General features: G+C 39.9%; 1 protein-coding gene across 12 annotated transcripts in view; it reads left to right on the top strand.

Moving 5' to 3' along the window:
- The first annotated feature begins 4942 nt into the window (after nucleotides 1–4942).
- Nucleotides 4943–19014, top strand: part of PUM2 (pumilio RNA binding family member 2) — a 101961-nt gene continuing 87889 nt past the window's right edge. For 8 of the 12 annotated variants that reach the window (XM_058682619.1, XM_058682618.1, XM_058682613.1 and 5 more), the window contains exon 1: nucleotides 5137–5270. The gene's annotated coding sequence lies outside the window, so the exon portion shown is untranslated. Of the gene's footprint in view, nucleotides 4962–5136; nucleotides 5271–19014 lie in introns of those variants that run through there. The other 4 variants (XM_058682617.1, XM_058682614.1, XM_058682615.1 and 1 more) reach the window with 2 other exon arrangements.

Raw genomic sequence — 19014 nt, 5'->3', positions numbered from 1 at the left:
TGACCTGGCTGAAGTCGGACGCTTAACCGACTGCGCCACCCAGGCGCCCCCAAAAATAAATAAACATTTTTAAAAAATGGTCACAGAAAAAATATTCAGGGCTGTTATACAGAAAAATTTCCCAAAATGATTAAAGAACTTAATTTCAAATATTATATTGTAATACCAGGAAAATCTGTTAGAAACTGATGGACAGTGAGATATATTGTGGTTAAGACCTCAAACTTCAAAAGGCAAGAAAAAATTCTTAAGTAGGTTAAAATCAAATCAGCCTCAGACTTTTCCAGACTCTTTCCTATGAGCAGTATCAACAAACTCCTGGGACATGGCAGGGGTGCAGGACGGCAAGACTCAAGAACACTTGTTTAAGTTTAAATAAAATAGGAAGACATTTTCAAAACTTAAGGAATATGAGGCTGTTGAAAGACTGAGAATACACACAGATTCTTCCTACCTTCTGCCATCAAAAGATAGTCTGTTTCTTCATCTTTTAAATATGGGCTGGCCTCCTGACTCGCTTTGGCCAATGACTTGCAGCAGAAGGGACATTACTTGAATTCCAAGCCTGCAGCTTCCACTCTCACGCTGCCACCTGTGAACAAGACAAAGCAAACCTGCTGGAGGGGCTTCGAGTGCCTAGGCTGACCACCAGAACTGACAGATGCAGCCCTAGGCTCAATACCGGATGGCCAATTTGCACAGGTAAGTCCAGGAGAGATCAGCTGAACCTCCCAGTTAAACCCAGCCCAACTGACCACCCCCAGAACTGGGAGCTAGGAAATGATCCCTGCGGGTGGTTTGTAATCCACATAAACAAAGGCTAACTGAGACATGATGAAATCTACACAACCAAACCAAAATGAAGCTGGAAATGAAGCAGTGCACGATAAATACATTTAAATACTGGTTAAGAAAAATCGATAGGAAATGATGGATAAAAATAGAATATAAATATTATAAACCCTGACAAAGTGAAAAATAACGTGCACCAAAAATTAGGAAGTATGGGGAAGAGACAGGAGGAAGTGAAAGAGTGTTAATCTGTCTCTCATAGCAGGGAACTCAGTATGGCCAATAATGAAGCACATAGTTTTAAAAAGTTGCTCTGTCCTATTATGATTTTTTATCATTTTGTTTACCCTTTGAGAAACTTTTTATGAATCAATCTCTCTTACAATGAGGAAACATGCATCTGAGCAGTTCCTTCAGTTCTTTTGTTAAATTCAAGTAAGACCAGGTTCAACACTGTATTTTAAGAAAAATAGCATGTCCAGATTGAGTCTATTCCTGTCCATTACTCTATGTAGCTCTCTATCCATCCTTCTATATGTATTCATGCTTGTAATAACGGTATTCACATATGGATGTTAGTATTCTGTGATATTAAAATTGGGATGGTTTGAACTTTTCTTTATTTCTTGGACTTTTTATAAAGGGTTTATATTTTTATAAAAACAACAAAGTTGTAAAAAGATTTTATAAGAAGTTTCGTTAGTAGTCCCAGTGGAAAGGGGCATTTTCATAGGGAATGTTAAAATGGCATTATGCTCTAGATGTGGTGTATCTAAACTGGTGGTTCTCAATGGCTACACACTATAACCGCCGAGGAACATTTTTAAAAATTTCAATATCTAGGCTTCAGCCAGACCAGAGCCATTCAGTTAAAATCTCTGGGATGGGGACTGAGAATGATATGGTTCAAATGTTCCCCCAGGTGATTCTGATGTGCAACTCTGGCTGAGAACCACTGGTTTCAACAGGCCAGACAGCACATTCCTAAAATGTAATGCATGTTGCTGAAAAGTCCGGCCACTCATTCCACCCTATGCCTCTTCCAGAACCATAGGTACATTCAGAGGATCTGCTACTGAAGAAGACAGGAAGAATGAATACTCTGGGTAGGCTACTAGTGGCATAGGAAGCCTGTTGGCAGGAACAGGGGGCAAGATGCTTTCTTGTTTACCTCCAGGAGAGAGAACCTGGATTTCCCCTCCCCCCCCCCCAGATGCTGAGTTGGCACCTCTTGGTGTCTCACAGGTTTTAAATGAATGACACACCCACTATGGAACCAGTTCCTAACAAGTGAGATGGAATTATTGTGATTGGTTTACCAATGCTTTTTAAACTTTATTATATAGAGGAATTGCCCTGGAACCATGTTAAAATGCAGATTCTGATTCAGTAGGTCTGGAGTGGGGCCAAGATTCTGCATCTCTAACAAGATTCCAGGTGATTAGAATGGCTGTCAGGCATCAATTACATCGTCCACCTTAACTATCAAACACACCTGATATTTACAGTAGCTGAGGAGTGCATTCTTTCCTTGTAGGTGAATATACAGGAGAAGCCAATTATAATCAGAAGGTGCTTAATGAGCAAAGCCAGATTGCAAAGCATATGTGAAGGCACAGAAGCAAGAAACTGCTCACGTGCATGGTGAATCAGAAGCTGGAGGTGGGCGGAGTCAGATCACTAAAGGGCTGGGCTTTGATCTGTGTTCTGCTGAGCACAAAGCCTCTACAAGATTTTCCATGGGGAAAAAAAAAAGTCTTCTAGAGTCAATCATTTTGGGGAAGTATTGCACTCTATGCCCCTCACTTTGTTATTTACAATGCATAATTTGATTTTAAAGATGCTAAGAAGCCTTTGTCAAATAGAGATAATACCTCATAGGCAGTACTGGTTATATAATTTGTGGAGCCCAGTGCGAAATGAAAATTTGTCTTTTCCAAGAACTGTTAAGATTTTCTAGATGGCAGTGACAGAGCATTAAACCAGTTGTGGAAATCTTCAGACCTTTTGGGACTATGAAGTTCACATGCCCATGAAGTTGCCCTAGTCATGGAGATATTGGGAGCATTAAATGAAACAAGGAATGAAAAGTGGTTTAATGCTTGCATCCTGTATGCACTAAATAAATAATAACTATGGTGAACACACAGCTTTTAGTTAAAACCCTTGGTTGTAACAGAAACTCACTTTATCTAACTTAAGCAAAAAAAAAAGCAGAATTTATTGTAAGGATCCAGGCAGGTGTTTCAGAATCCAAGGGGAAAAGCAGCCAGCAAGGTACAGGAACAAAGGGGAAGAGAAGCATTATCAGGACTCTCTTTTTCTCTCTCAACTCATCTTCTCTGTGGGTTCCCTGTCCACACCGTGGGACAAATCAGCCCAGATTTACAGGTTCAAGAGACTTCCCAGAGGGAGATTGGGGTCTCTTAGTCCCAATTCCGCGTTCCGAGGAAGGGCTTCTGATGAGTCCATCTAGTTTTGCCTGGATTAAGCAACTATATATAACAGCTCTTCAACTAGTATTGGCTCAATGGAGGGGGGGAAGAAGGCAACATATGTCCATCCCAGTGTCTCCCATACTTAATTGATCATGAGACATTTCTTGAAGGAACGCCTGTTAGTAGTGACAGAACATACTTGAGAAATGCAGTTGTGGGTAACATGAAGCAATGAAATGGCCAAAGGAGAGGCATGAGAGCCAGGAATCAGATTTTCATTGCAGATGGCAGGGAGCAGAACTGACTGGAGGGAACAAGACTGAACACAAGAAGGCTAATTAAGACCCTGCTACAGAAATTCAGACCTGGGAAGCAAGGCTAGTATTAATGGGGAAACGGGGAAAAACTGTCTCCAGAAATATTTGGGCAGTGAAAATCTGAAAGGATTGGCAAGTTACTTATATAGGGGGAGGTGTATGAGAGACAAGAATGGTTCAAAGGATGAACTTAGGGATACTGAATAGGTCGTGGCACCGCCATCTATGGAGATAATATACGAATTGGGGGTGGCGGGTGGGTGTGAATTGTTTTTGATACGTTTGGTACCAGGAAGAATATTCAGGTGGAAATATCTAGAAGCCTGAAATTTGGGCCACAGGTGAAGGCTTGAGACGGATTTAAATCTCACACCTTGTTGGTAATTAAAAAACTGAAAAGCTCATGCATTCAGTACACGACTGTTAAACAGTCTCTCATGGCCCAGGCGCTGGGGGACACAACACACATGCATGGACAAGATACCCATGGTCCTTGCAGCCTCTCGTGTAGCTTACAGTCGTCCAGGAAGATAAAGTTCTTACAAGGCGCTCCGTTTCCGAAGTACAGAACGTCAGAGGGTTGTGCAAACAATGGAGAACAAATTGGACACAGTGCCTGTGCCTCTACCACATTACAGCTGTGTGCCAGGGGCAGACTCCGGGCGGGTTTCAAGCCTGGGATCACCACTACCAAAGCCAGGAGCCAGGATGATGGCACGGGTTTGGTCTCTAACTGCGAGAGGGAGGGAGGTGCGCTTGGAGAGCGCGGTTGATGAAAACTGGCGATAAGTGAGAATCACTGCCCCAGCAGAACGACCTGAGTCTCTTTTGTGTTTTCTCCGGCCAAGCGTTGCAGGCCGGCAATGTGCTGAGCTGGTTCCACTTGCCCAGGAGGAAACGACTAGAATGACAGTCCACGTAAGGGGTTCACTTTTCCATCCAAACTGCGTCTCCGTCGTCTTGCTGCGGGGAGTGGGTGAGGATGGAACTCAAGGGCCTGGGTTACTGTCCAGCTCCTGTGGGTGTCAGCACCCCAGAAGCTAAGTGCGGGGAGTACCGCGCGGTCGGAAGCTCTAACACCAGCACAGGCGGTTGGCGGAGAACAATGAGCTACCGGGGAGGAAGCGGAGGGTAAGCGAATTCGGAAGTCGAGGCCCCACGCGGGAAGACAGACGCGAACGCGGCGCTGGGCAACACGCCTGCGCCGCCCGAGGTTGGGAGCGCGTCCCCGCCTGGTGCCACCTCGGAGTCCAGAACCAGCTGCGAGCTCGCAAGGTGAGGGCGGGGGAGTGAACGCCTGAGGGACGGCCGAAACGCGCGAGCGCTGAGAGCGTGCGCACGCGCAGAGCTCCCGCCGGCCGGCGCCCAGAGCGCGGGAGAAGCGACGGAAGCCACAGAAAGGAGGCGCACCTCGGTGAGTGCTCCCCCTCCCCTTTCTCCCGGAGTGCCTTGCGCTCGCCCGGTGGGCGGGGGGGGGAGGGGAGGGGAGGCGGCGGTGGCAGCCATGTTGTTGTGAGTCTCTGTGTCTCACCCTCGGTACTTCGGTGGTTCGGAGGAGGAGGGGGAGGAGAAGGAGGAGGTGGGGTGGGGGGGAGGGAGGTAGGTGGAGAAAGAAGATATTGCCGCCACCGAAGGCGGAGGAGGGAAGGACGGCCAAGAGCGACACCGCCGTGTGCCCAACGGTCGGTGTCCCCGGCTGAGGCAGCGCGGCCGCAGCAGCCCCGTAAGTCAGCCCGCGCTTGCTTCTTTTCCCCGTGCTCTGGCACCGCAGGGGCTGGCTCCCCGGGCTTTGTGTGGCGGCCTCGGCTGGGGCAGCCCGCAGGCGGGAGGGCGGACGGGGCCTGCGGGCAGCCCGGGACGGCAGCGGCCTGAGGCCCGCTCGCACAATGCGGGGGGAGGGGTGCCGGAAGGGGGTGTGCGCCCGGCGGCGGCGGCAGCGGCGGCGGGGGGGGGGTGGGGGGGCTCGGCTCTCCTGCTTCCTTTCCTTCCCCACGCCGCAGCCTCGCGGCGTTGGGGTGCTGGTGTCCTCGGTTTCTCGGCGTTTGGGGTTAGGGACTGAGCTGTCCTCTCAGCCCTTGGATTCGGAAAGAGGGCAGAGGCCGGTGGATCCAGAGAAGTGTGCGAGTTGGAAGTGGGCGAAGAGGAAGGAGTGGGTTTATAAAAACAAGTGTGGGAATTCTCGTGGGCCCGAGTGTATCCAGGAAAAGCTTGCAGCAGACAGGTGTGGGTATGAAAGAGCGACTTGGGTTAGGCTGGTTAGGTGCCATTATTAAGGAACGTTGTGTTTTTGTTACTGAAACAGATTTCGACACTCAAAAAGATACATACATTAAAACGAAAGGAAAGATTAGATGCTTCAGACATTTTAGCAATAGTTTTGTGTCTGAATTGGGCCAGATTTTGGGAAAATGAATTGTTCCCAAACGCGTGTAAAAGTTGTGCTACTTCCGAAAACATACCTAGGGAAAACCCAATTTCCTTAACTTAGTCTTTTATTAAGACACATTTAAACATTTTGTGGGTTAGTATTACGGACACATTAGGTGTAATAGGACAAGCATGTTAAAGTCAGGTCTTAGGACTTTGTGAGATTTTTAACTTAAAACTGGTGACAGGGTTTTTTTGGTAAAGTTTTTTAGGGAAAGCTTTATTAGATGACTGTTTTAAACGCTTAAGAGAAATGTAGTATCTGTAAAGGTATATCGAAACAATTATAATAAAGGAAGTTACCTAAGGATTTTAAAGGCTTGTTTACTGCTTAGATTTCATGTTTAATAGGTGACTCTTCACCATGTGACTGGGAGTATCAGAGGATGATTTAAGGAATTCTGGCTAGGAATCCTGTTTAAAACACAAGGACAGATATTTTTAATTGGCTTAAGTTTCTGTCCTTAGTCTTTTAATATCCTGCTTTTTAAAGATAATTTGCTTCATCTGCATAGGCATCATAGTGCCTATTTTTGCATGAATGTCGTTTCAAGTCAAATTTTTGGTGAAATAAGTTATTTAGGATTGTCTTTTGGTGTCCCAAGGACAGTTTTTGTACCCACTAAAGGTTCACACGGATTTTAAAAAGTTAGTATTTCAGAATCTTGGGTCTTCAGCTTTTAAGTTCTTTTTTCTTGTTTGTACAAGTCTGGCTATTTAATCTTCAGGTTAGATTTGCTATTAAACATCTTCAAGAGAATTTAAACCTTAATTTTTATACATTTGAAAAAATTTGAGTGCAAGGTTCTTTTAGATGTTTCCATATTTAGTAAAATTTCAACTTAAAAGTCTAAATTACTACCATATTTAATTTGGTCATGCAAGGCTGTCTGCTTTAATAGGCCAATAATCTTAAGTGTTACAAGTATACAAACCAAACTATGCAGTCCTAAAGGTAATATTATGATTTTGTTTCTCCTAAACCTTCCATACTTGTTTATAAATCTTTCTGGTATTGTCTTCCTGTGTAGGTACTTATCCTAGTTAACAGAAGTAACTATGATCGGAGCTTTGGGCCAGGTGTGACCTCCAAAGCCAGTCTGGTCAGTGACCAGACTCTGTCTGCTTTTTATAGACATTGACAAGATCTTCATAATTTTTTTAAGTTTATTTTTGAGAGACAGCAAGCTCGCAGGCACAAGTGAGGGAGGGGCAGAGAGAGAGAAAATCCCCAGGCAGGCTCCTCGCTCTCAGCAGAGCCCAGTGCAGGCCTCCAGCTCAGGAACCTTTTGAGATCATGACTGGAGTCGAAATCAAGAGTCAGACACTTAACCAATTGAGCCACCCATGCGCCCCCAAGATCTTCATAATTTTAAGTGGAAGTTGGTTCCTGTCTCCTGAATTATTTCATAATTCAATGACCTTTAAACTTGTCGGTTTCTAACATAAGGGAAATACTCTATTTTTTTCATGTTCTTAAGTTTATGACTATTTTAAATATTTGAATGTATCTCATATGCCTTTGACTTGCATTCAGGTTGTGGCTGTTGTACTGATAGGTGTGTGATTAGTATAAAAATTGTTCTTGTAACTGGGTAAATTGGTTGGTGATGTATTAGATTTGCTGTTTTTACGAAGGCATAAAAACAGTCTGACTTGCTTCTGTTGTCCTAATTCTTCACTGTTGCTTTTGATGAACTTATAAGAAGGAACTGATCAAGTATGGCTTGTAGCCTCCTTCCTCTCTTTCTTTCTGGAAGTCTGCCCCCTGCAGAAAGCTCATTATTCTGCTGCTTCTTGAGGTGACCATGATAGATAGACTCTGCATCTTTTTGGAGGACCATCAGTTGTCCAGTGCTGCCTGTAACTGGGTCAGGATAATTAAGGGGTGTGGTGGTAGAAGCCCCACTGGCTTAGGTCTAAATTATGCTTTCCATTGTAGCTTGATCAGATATTGGATTGCTATCAGTCTCGTTCCTGTGTCTCACTTCTGAATTCTGATGTGGTGGAAAAAGGTTTCCTTCAAAAACCTTTCCTTCAAAAACCTAAACCTTCATTTAGAAGCTAATATTTTAATAATAATTTTTATATTTAGCAATATAGATAGAAGACATTTATCACTTAAAATGTATTACTTTTGTAGTGGGAAAAGTGAATTTTCAGAGCTGTTATTTTCGAGCCTTTCCAATGAAACTATTATATAGGTAGGTTCTTCTTTTTAGTTTCAGGTAGCAGTATGTTTATATACGTAAGGTTAATGTATTTTTGTCTTGGTGACTTTTTCGTCCAACAACTCAAAAGATCCAACTTTATAAATGAAAAAATTAAGACTTGCCTAATTAAACACAGTATCACCTTCCAGAGAGTCATTTTAATTCTTAATAAAATTGTGGAAATTTTTGTCTTTTGTTAACCTTTTTCTTAAAAATTTTATTTGACCTTTGCCTGGCTTCTTTCTGTACTTTAGAATTCTAAAGTGCTTTAAAGAATTGAAAAAGTATTGGTTATTCAAGCATGTTGGCAAAATCATAGTTTAGTGTATTTCACCTCTGCAAATTTAGCTGCTGTAATCCCATCCATTTTTAGTTCACAGATTTTCACTTATTCACTTCTCTTTGTAGAGAAAAGACGTTGGAGTAGAGTACTAGAAAACATACAAGTGTGTACACCTTATGTACATATCCCAGCATTTCACTAAAGGGAAAGTGTGAAGGGAGAATGGGTAGTTGGAATGTAAGAATACTTTTGACTATAAATGGGACAGAAAAAAAAAAAAGGCAGCCATTATCAGCTACCTGAGGCAAGTATTTGAACCACAAAGCCTCCAAAAATCTGCTTCCTGGAAGGGATTTGGTGAAATTGACTATAAAATGACACTGCAAAACCACCTATTCAATACCTGCTTAGGAGAATAAAACCTGCAACTGACTGCCAGAGTACATAAAAAATGGTGTGTGGCAGGGGAAGGGGGGAGAGAAGGCATTTTTTTTTTCACACTTTTTTGTAGTCGTTAAAAAAAAAATACCTATAAATATAGAGAACGTAATTTGAGGATAGATCTTTATGATTTCTATTAGAGTGGACATCTCATACTAAGAGTGCCAGTTTTAGATCTCAAAGTGGTGATCTGTGGTTTTAAGCACTATTGCTGAAAGACTTATGGATCAGTGGAATATTGTTTTGATTGTGTAAGATGCAACTGGTTGTATGCATTCAGACATTAGGGTAAATGAGTGGTAGAGTCAAGCTGACCCTAAGTGTAGGTCTTTGCTAGGTAGTCAAATAAGGTAAATTGTAGGTAGAGAAAAATATGGATAGTATTGTCTGGTTTTGTCAAATACCAAGAATTATATACACATAGGAGCTATTTATGTCTTCCATTTTGGTGACCAGGTCATTTATTAACATCTATGCAGTATTTTATCAACACTTTTAGCTTGACTAAATGTAATAAGTTTTTTGTAGTAATATCTAAGTCTTTAAGATTGATTTAACATAAGCAACATTAAGATTTGAAGTTTTGAGAAGATGATAACTGTCAGTTTTGTCTGTAGATGTTTTCTTGGACCTCCCTACGGTTGAAGTGTAATTGCTGAAAAGGGATCAAAGGGAATGTCTTTGGTACCTTCATTTAATCTCTAAATTATGTGGTTCCTATACTAGTAGGAATGGGAGTACTCTAGGAACTTGCCAAAGATAAATTGTTTGCTAATTTTTATTTTGAGTCTGCTTGAGAAGATACTCATGGAGTATTATTTGAGGAACATTCAATCCCATTTGTTACTCTGAATATTCTAGGTTGTATCCTGTCATCAAGCTAGACTACCAGAAACCTGAATACATTTTGAGATTTGCAGGCCTTTGATAATGCCAGACTTTATTTAGACATTGGTGGTATCAGATCCTTGTTATTAGGGAGTTTATAATACAGTGAAGAGGGGGGCGCCTGCGTGACTCAGTCGGTTAAAGTGTCTGACTCTTGATTTTGGCTCACGTCATCTCAAGGTTCATGGGTTTGAACACTGCCTCAGGCTCCCTGCTGACAGAATGGGGCCTGCTTGGGATTCTCTCTCCCTTACTCTGCTCCTACCCGCATGTGTGCTTTCGCTTGCGTGCCCTCCTCCTTCCCTCCTCTCTCTCTCTCTCACTCTAAGTAAATAAATTTTAAAAATAAAGTGAAGAGGAAGTTGATTAAACTGGTGATTACAGTGCAGTATACTAAGTGTACTGAGTAACACACGCGAGTGATGTCACAAAAGTGTAATGGGCTTACATAGGTCAGGAATAGCTGACACAGGGGTCAGGAATAAATAGCTTTCTATGCGAGGTTAAGTTGAGTTTAAAAAAAAACTGGAGAGGGGCACCTGGCTGAGTCAGTCAGTCAGTAGAGCATGCAATTCTGGATCTCAGGGTCATGAGTTCAAGCCCCATGTTGGGCTTGGAGCCTACTTAAAATTTAAAAATGAAAAAAAGACCTGGAGAAATTAGTCAAGATATGGGTAAATGGCATTCAGCCAGAGGGATTAGTATGGGTAGTGACCCTGATAGGGGAGAATAGCAGAACTTAAAGTGGAGGTAGGGAACATTGAAAAGATAGGACCTGGAGAGATAAGTAGGGGCTCATCAGATTTAAAGGCTTTTTTAAATTTGGTCATTCTGAAAGACTTTGGAAATCCAAGATTGTAAACTGGGAAGATTTAGACCATATTGTTTGGAACCTTTAAAGTATTGCTGTGGAATTGCATTCCCTGGATTGTGTTACAAATTAGGTACATGGTTTTCCTGGAGGAAAGCTGACTATAAAAAATGAGATTATGAAACCTGCATCTATTAAGAGAATGTTGTTGAGATTTTCTGTTACACTTCTGTGTCCTTGATATAATGTTCCATATAAGAAATTTCTTTGAAAACTTAGTGCTAGAAATAAGGTTGTCTATGAGGAATTGGTATGATTTTTTTTTCATGGATAATGAGAATCATATGTAATTTATTGTGTTTTCTCCCCTTTTATCTTTGTATCTTCAGAAGTTACATTTTACTTACTAATTCGCTACTAATATTTGCTTTGTTATTTTCCTAAGATTAGTTTTTGCTTTATTGTCTATATTTCTTCCTATGAGATACTTCATGCAGCTTTCAACACATTTTTATTTACCTAGCTACAGAGCAAATTTCATTTAAATTATGCTCAAGAATATTTCTATACAGACCCTTTTTTGGTATGTAACTTAATAGTCCTGGAAACTAACAGATTTCGTTTCTCTTTTCAGCCACTGCAGCAGTGTAGGCATTTGTGGTGGTGGTGGTGGTGGTGGTGGTGGTATGTGTGTGTGTGTGTTTTAAGTTTTTAATTATTATTTTTTTTTTTAGTAATCTCTACACCTAATGTGGGGCTCGAACTCCCAACCCAGAGATGAAGAGTCCCATGCTGTTCGGAGCCGCCCAGGGGCACCATAGGCAGTTGTTTTTTTGTTGTTTTTTTCTAAGCAACTTACAGAAGGTTTTTTACAACATCTTTAAGAAATTGGTTGGGTCATTTCACTTAAAGTTACTGAGATACAAGTGATCATCCACTCAAAGCTTGTTCTTGAATATTTGAGGAATTTAAAAAATCACAATTCATACTTAATCACCTAAGAGATTCCTATTTATTTGAAAGGTTTGTACAGCTCATATATTTTTTCTTTTACTATTCAGAGTAGTCATAGTAAACCAAATGTGTTTTAAAACTTAACTGTCATAAGTTGTGGCTTTTCCTAGACAAAAGTTTAAAAAGTTGAAATATGTTGTATAATTGGCTAAGCTTTCTTTTCTTGGAAATTACTAGAAATACTGCTTAAAATAAATTATTTTTTTTAACATATTTCCAGAAAAAAGTTATGATAATACTGGCGTAAAACTAAGCAGTTTTAACTGTAGGACTTACTATGTGACAATGAATTCTGGATTGACTGTATGCTCAGCTTGCAAAAGAACAAATGAGTACCAGGGAGCAGCATATCCCAAATGTAATGGACAGGGAACTTCTTATTTCAAATAACACTGTGAGTTGGTGGTTAAGGAAAACACTGGAAAATTCTAGTCTAAAGAAAAAAAATCCTTTTAAAATTGCATTAGAGTTTGCTGCTTAAAATGGTTTTTATTTTTCCTCAGTTGTCTCAGACCATGCATTGAAATGACTTCCTTTAGTTCTGTTACAACCTAACATTTAAGTTATTTCTCCTTGGTGCTATATTGATTCCAATTGATTATGTGTAACAATTGAAAATTACTAGATAATCATTTGAGACAAGTCTTCAGTTGTTGGGCATTCAACCTAGTACTAAAATGAACTGAAAATAGCACAGGATCACTTGTACTATATTCTGTGATAAAGTCTCTAAACTAATGCATTTAAACTATGTTAACATAGGACCTTTTAGGGTGGCTGGGTGGCTCATTTGATTAAGCATCCAACTAATGATGTCATCTCAGGTCTTGATCTTAGAGTCATAAGTTCAAGCCCCGTATAGGGCTCTGCACAGTGTGTGAAGCATATATATGTGTGTGTGTATATATGTATATATATATGTGCACGTATAAATATATGTGTGTGTATACATGCACGTATACATATATATATCTATACGTGCATGTATATGAGCACGCACACACACCTTTAAAGAAAAAACAATTTTGCTAGCTTCAGTGAGCCTTACAACACAAACCAAAAAAGCAAAGATAAAGCCAGTAGTAGTACCTCCTCTCCTACCAGAGTTAGGTGTTTATTTGGTCATACTGCACACAAATATATGGTCATATATATATTGCTCCTCTATTTTAAACTAAAATGGGATTGTGTGATACACCTTAGCCAACTTGGTATTTTTATTTAATATGGACATTTGACTATATTACTTATCAACTTGTAACATTCAGTGCATAGATTTTTAATTTGCTATACCATTTTTCTGTTGTTGAGTTTATGTTTAATTCTTATTTTTGAACCACTAGAAGTGGTGCTGCAGTAAATGTTATGCAGTTTATTTTTTTCTTGTTGGTGCTGTTTATGTAAGGTAAATTCCCAGAAAAATTCTTGTATTAGAGGATTTTATATTGATTTTTTTAAGTAAGAAAATCATCCACTCATACTAGGTCATTAATACTCTAGAAAACACTTATATTTTAATTTTATATATTATCTAATTTATTCTTCACAATAATCCTGTGAGGGGGGCATATTCTGATTTGCAAATGGGGAAACAGGACTAGAGTATTCAAGTGTTCTGAGTTCATTCAGCTAGTTCGGGACAAACGTGGAACTATATTCTAGATCTTTTAATTCATATTTATCTGTTACATCATGATGAATGATCCAAATTTTTTATTTTTTTATTTTTTATTTGGAAAACCATTAGGGTGTTTGTAGGTGTATTCCTTAGCTATAGGTGATATGGTGACGTGTAAGGGTCTCAGTTGTATCTGCACAGGGAAACATCATCTGGAGAACTTGCAAAAATACTAATAACAATCTATCCCTGTTTCTCTGCCCAGACTAATTTAAGGTTTAGATAAGTGGGAACTGAGAGAGAAACAGACAGATGGAGCATGAGCAGGGGAAGGGCAGAGAGAGACAGACAGACAGACAGACAGAAAGACAGAATCTGAAGCAGGCTCCAGGCTCCAAGCTGTCAGTACAGAGCCTGATGTGGGGCTCCCACCCACGAACCGTGAGATCATGACCTGAGCCAAAGTCAGATGCTTAACTGACAGAGCCACCCAAGTACCCCTTGGATTTTTTTCTATATATGCATAAATGCATTTATCTCATGCTTTTGAATGGATTCATACTTGATAACGTTATGAGTTTCCCTCTCTCCTTATTACATTATCCTGATCCTCTCCCTCATAACTGTTAACATTTCATGGAACACTGGTGTAACCAGAATAGCTTGCATGATTGTGTTGTGTTTTTTCTATCCTAATTATGATTTAGAGAAGTTTTCAAGTCTAACAGTTAATGTGATATTAATACACTGAAAATACCAATTAAATGCGATGGAAATTAAGAAAAAGATTGCTTGGGGATAGGTTTTGATGAAGAAAGTGGCATTTGAGCCAAATTTTGAGTTTGTAGAATTTGCATGTGAAGAGTTAGATGGCAAAGAGCTGTCCAGGGAACTGGAATAGTATAAGCAAAAGGATGATTGGGGAAAGCTTTTAGTTGTATAATTTACATACAAACTGAGGTTTATGCTTGGTTGGTATGGAAAAGAGCAGCATGGAGCCTTTGGAGTCTTGACAGTATCAAATCCTCTGCCATTTTAGTAGTTTTTTGTCTATTAGGATATGGAAATTGGTACAGTTTCCTTATTGTAAAGAATCCTGCTTTTCTGGATTGTAGTAAGAATTAGATACAATGTGCCTAGTATGATCTGTGGCATGACATTGAGTGTTAAGTAAATTTTGTTCTCTTTAGGGGGTGGTGTCTGATAAAAATAAGGCCAAAGACATTTATGCTTATTTGGAAATCCATTTTTTGGGAGAAAATTTTTATGTGTCCTTTGTCAAAAATATGGTTGAGGAAGTAATAAGTTATACTAAGTTTATACAGTAGCTTGGACCCTGAGTCAGTTAGCCTTGTGTAGGGTAACTCCCTTTACAAGCTGCAGTTTATAAACTTTTTTTTTTTTTTAAAGGGGGATGGATTCAAATTGTACCAATCCTTCAGGCCCAGCTTGAATACTACCTGCTTCCCATGGCCTTCTGTCGTGTTGTTATGTATATTAAACTTTATTATGGAGATTTTCTAACACAGAAGTAGAATAATGCATTGTATCCTCAGGTATCTGTCATCCATATTCAACCTTGGGTGAAATTTAACTTTTATTAATTTTTAAAAATATTTTTATTTAGTTTTGAGACAGAGACAGAGCATGAGCAGGGGAGGGGCAGAGAGAGAGGGAGACACAGAATCTGAAGCAGGCTCCAGGCTCTGAGCTGTCAGCACAGAGCCCGACGCGGGGCTCGAACTCACGTACCATGAGATCATGACCTGAGCTGAAGTGGATGCTTAACCAACTGAGTCCCCCAGGTGCCCCTGAAATTTAACTTTTAAACGAATATTTCAAAGCAAATCCCAGACAGCAGACCAGTTTAAGCATAAATTCTCTCACTGATGAGGACTTATTAAAATATACAATCCTCTCGGGGTGCCTGGGTGGCTCAGTCAGTGAAGCATATGACTTTGGCTCAGGGTCATGATCTCACAGTTAGTGAGTTCTGCCTGCTTAGGGCTCTGTGCTGACAGCTCAGAGCCTGGAGCCTGCTTCAGATTCTGTCTCCCTCTCTCTGCCCTTCCCCCGCTCACCCTGTGTGTGTGTGTGTGTCTGTCTGTCTCTCTCTCTCTCTCTCTCTCTCTCTCCAAAAATAAGTTAACATTTAAAAATATAAAAAAAGTAAACATTTAAGTACACACACACACAGTCCTCTTATATTATCACTAACAAAATTCCTGTGTATCATATAATACTCATTCCATATTTAGATTTCCCTGATTTTCTCAAAAAAGTCTTTTTTATAGTTGGTTTGTTAAAATCATGATTCAGACAGGGTTTACACAATATATTTGACCTTTAAGCTTCTGAATAATATTCTTCCTTTTGTCCTCCCCTTTAAAATTTCACGTCATAGATAATGTTAGTGAAACCAGGTGGTTTTTCCTTTTTTCCATATTCTCGATTAGACAATTACTTTCTTGTGTTATCTATTGACTCTTCTTTTATGTTGTGCATATTTCTGATAAACTAATATTTGGATCTAGCACATTTATTAAATTGAAGTTTAATGGTTTTTGTTTTTGAGGCAATAAAATTTCATAGGGTGGTGCTTTTTCATATTTCATTTTATTATGGGGCATATAATGTTTGCTTGTTCTACTTTTAAGATGATAGCATATTAAATCACAAATTAATGTTAATTTATAAATACTCCTTTTGGAGGGGGCTCATTCCATAATGTATCTTTGATATTTCACATGTCTCAGATTCATTAGTCATTTTGCATTGTCTGTTTTTATTCAAGTATGTCATTTTCATTTCCATCTGTTATTTGACCTCTCAAGTGTTATGTAAAAGTATCAGAAACTAGGATTGATTGAGGTTGATTGTGAAGATCTTCTGTAGGCAATATTTTGTTTTTCAAAATAAAAGAATTTCCTTAAGCAGTATTTTATTTCCCAAATGAATTGAGAAGACTTCATAAGGACTCAAATATATGGTGATTCTCCTGTGAGAGAATTTTAAGGAAAAAATATCTTGCCTCATATTTGCATATTTGTAAGTTAAATATTTATCCTATTTTGCCCCTTTGTGAGATTTATCCTCAAAGAGCTAAAGCAGTCTTGCACAGAAATATTTGGTAAATTTGTATTTAATGTCTAAATGCTGTAATTTAATTTCTAAACTTATTAGAAGATTCGAGGTAGGGTCTTTGAAGATTTCTGGTTTCTGGGAATCTATATTGATTTTTTTTTTTTGGCCAAGTTTCATGCAAAACTAAAACTTGACTTTTCCTTAGTATAGTTGAGTGAGAAATAATGTTCTTTTTTTCTTTTTAATTTTTTTTTTTAACGTTTATTTATTTTTGAGACAGAAAGAGACAGAGCATGAACGGGGGAGGGTGAGAGAAAGAGGGAGACACAGAATCTGAAACGGGCTCCAGGCTCTGAAATGTCAGCACAGAGCCTGACGCGGGGCTCGAACTCACGGACCGCGAGATCATGACCTGAGCCGAGGTCGGCCGCTCAACCGACTGAGCCACCCAGGCGCCCTGAGAAATACTGTTCTTGATGCTGGTAAAACAAGCACGTATAGTTATCCCGTGAAGTATGTGGACAAATAAGTATTAAATATCCAAAAAGGTTCTTGTGGTTCTTGGCTCAACTGCTAGCTAAGTGACTTGTCCAACATCACTAGAAAAGTATATGATTAAATTTATGCCCCCAGGAAAAATAAATTACTAGGTGTTGACAGTGATTAGTAGAAACTTGTAATGTTCAATCTTTGAAGACTAATGGTCTACTACAAATACTTAAGCCTGGATTTAGGTTTACCTTTGTCATGGATAAGAAAAGGCATTGCTGGAGTGCTTGGGTGGCTCAGTTGGTTAAACATCCAACTCTTGATTTCGGCTCAGGTCATGATATAGCATTGGACTCTGCCTGCCTAAGCATGGGAAGGGTATAGAGTGGGGGAAGAGAGGATTGGAAAGTGGGCTCTGAGCTGACAGCAGCAAGCCCAGTATGGAGCTGGAACTCAGGAACTGCAAGATCATGCATGACCTGAACTGAAGTCAGACACTCAACCACACACGTGCCCCAAAATGAAGATATTCTTAAGGACTTTAGCTCCTGTGTGTTTGCAGTAAATACCACTAATGTTCAGTGATTATGTTCATTAAAAACTATCCAAGGTGGGGCGCCTGGGTGGCTCAGTCGGTTAAGCGTCCGACTTCAGCTCAGGTTACTGTCTCGCGGTCCGTGAGTTCGAGCCCCGCATCGGGCTCTGGGCTGATGGCTCAGAGCCTGGAGCCTGTTTCAGATTCTGTGTCTCCCTCTCTCTGCCCCTCCCCCGTTCATGCTCTGTCTCTGTCTCAAAAATAAATAAACGTTAAAAAAATATTAAAAAAACAAACAACTATCCAAGGAGGATCACTACCAAGAATATTTCATCAACAGCCTAAGTTACTTTTTATATTGGCTTATATTTAATTTGGTTTTCAGGGTTTTTTTTGTTTGTTTTTTTTGTAATTGATGCACAAGATCACAATAGCCATCAGGTATTATAGGACTAATATGGAAAAGTAGTACCAGTGGGAAGTTGCTATCAGTTATTTTATGTTGAATGTCTTCATTGGTATAGAAAGTCTGAGGAAGTTCTTGTTCTCTGTCTCTCCATTAAAATTAGCATTATGTATTAATATGTATGAAGGCATTTATATACAGTTACTATCCAGATATTAGTTGATTTCATGATTTGAATTTATATTTCATCCAATACAAAATCTTTTTCATTCAATATATATTGAGCATTCAGATAGCTAAGACACAGTTCCTGGTCCCTTAGACCCCAGAGCTTAATTTCTACTATGGCCTTTAAGTAGAACTAATTATGATACTATGAATTAGTGTCATATCATAGTAGAAAGTGCTTTAGTACCATTTATTGTGGCTCTAAATGGTTTTCCCTCCAACTTATTTTTTATAGTAGACATATGGTGAGGAATTAGATCAGATGTCTGAGAAAAATTAGTATATATTTTTTTAATGTTTATTTTTGAGAGAGAACACAAGTGGGGAAGGGGCAGAGAGAGAGAGAGACACACACACACACACACACACACACACACACACACAGAATCCAAAGCAGGCTCCAGGCTCTGAGCTGTCAGCACAGAGCCCAATGTAGGGCTCGATCCCATGAACCGTGAGATCATGGCCTGAGCTGAAGTCAGACACTTAACTGACTGAGCCACCCAGGCACCCTGAAAAATTAATATTAATGACATAAATGTACTTATCAATGCATATTCTTGGTTCTTTACACAAACTTGTTAAACTTTTGAGTTATGTGCTAGTAAATATAAAAACTTAGAACTTAACCAGTATATCGTTTGAGGTTCTTTATCTGTTTTTCTCATGTAATTAGCAATAATGTTGCCTACAAAAAGTTGGTAATGCTGTTAGTTTTTTTTTTTAAGTTTATTTTGAGAGCGCGCATGCGTGTGCACGCATTGGGGGAGGGACAGAGAGAGAGGGAGAATGTGAGAATCCCAGGTTCCTCACTGACAGTGCCAGCCCAGTGCTGGGCTCCGGAGCCATGAGATCATGAGCTGAACCAAAAACAAGAGTCAGACCCTTAACCAACTGAGCCACTCAGGTCCTCCTAATGCTGTTAAATTTTAGAATTTGATGACACTGTTGTTTCCTTTTGTTAGGAAACAAAAGAACCTCAAAAACTTTAGTTCACACCTCAGTATTTCGCAAGGTCTTGGCCATAGAG

Source organism: Neofelis nebulosa, chromosome 9 (genome assembly GCF_028018385.1).
Source record: "Neofelis nebulosa isolate mNeoNeb1 chromosome 9, mNeoNeb1.pri, whole genome shotgun sequence".
Classification (NCBI taxonomy): domain Eukaryota; kingdom Metazoa; phylum Chordata; class Mammalia; order Carnivora; family Felidae; genus Neofelis; species Neofelis nebulosa.
This window is presented reverse-complemented; position numbering and strand designations above follow the sequence as displayed.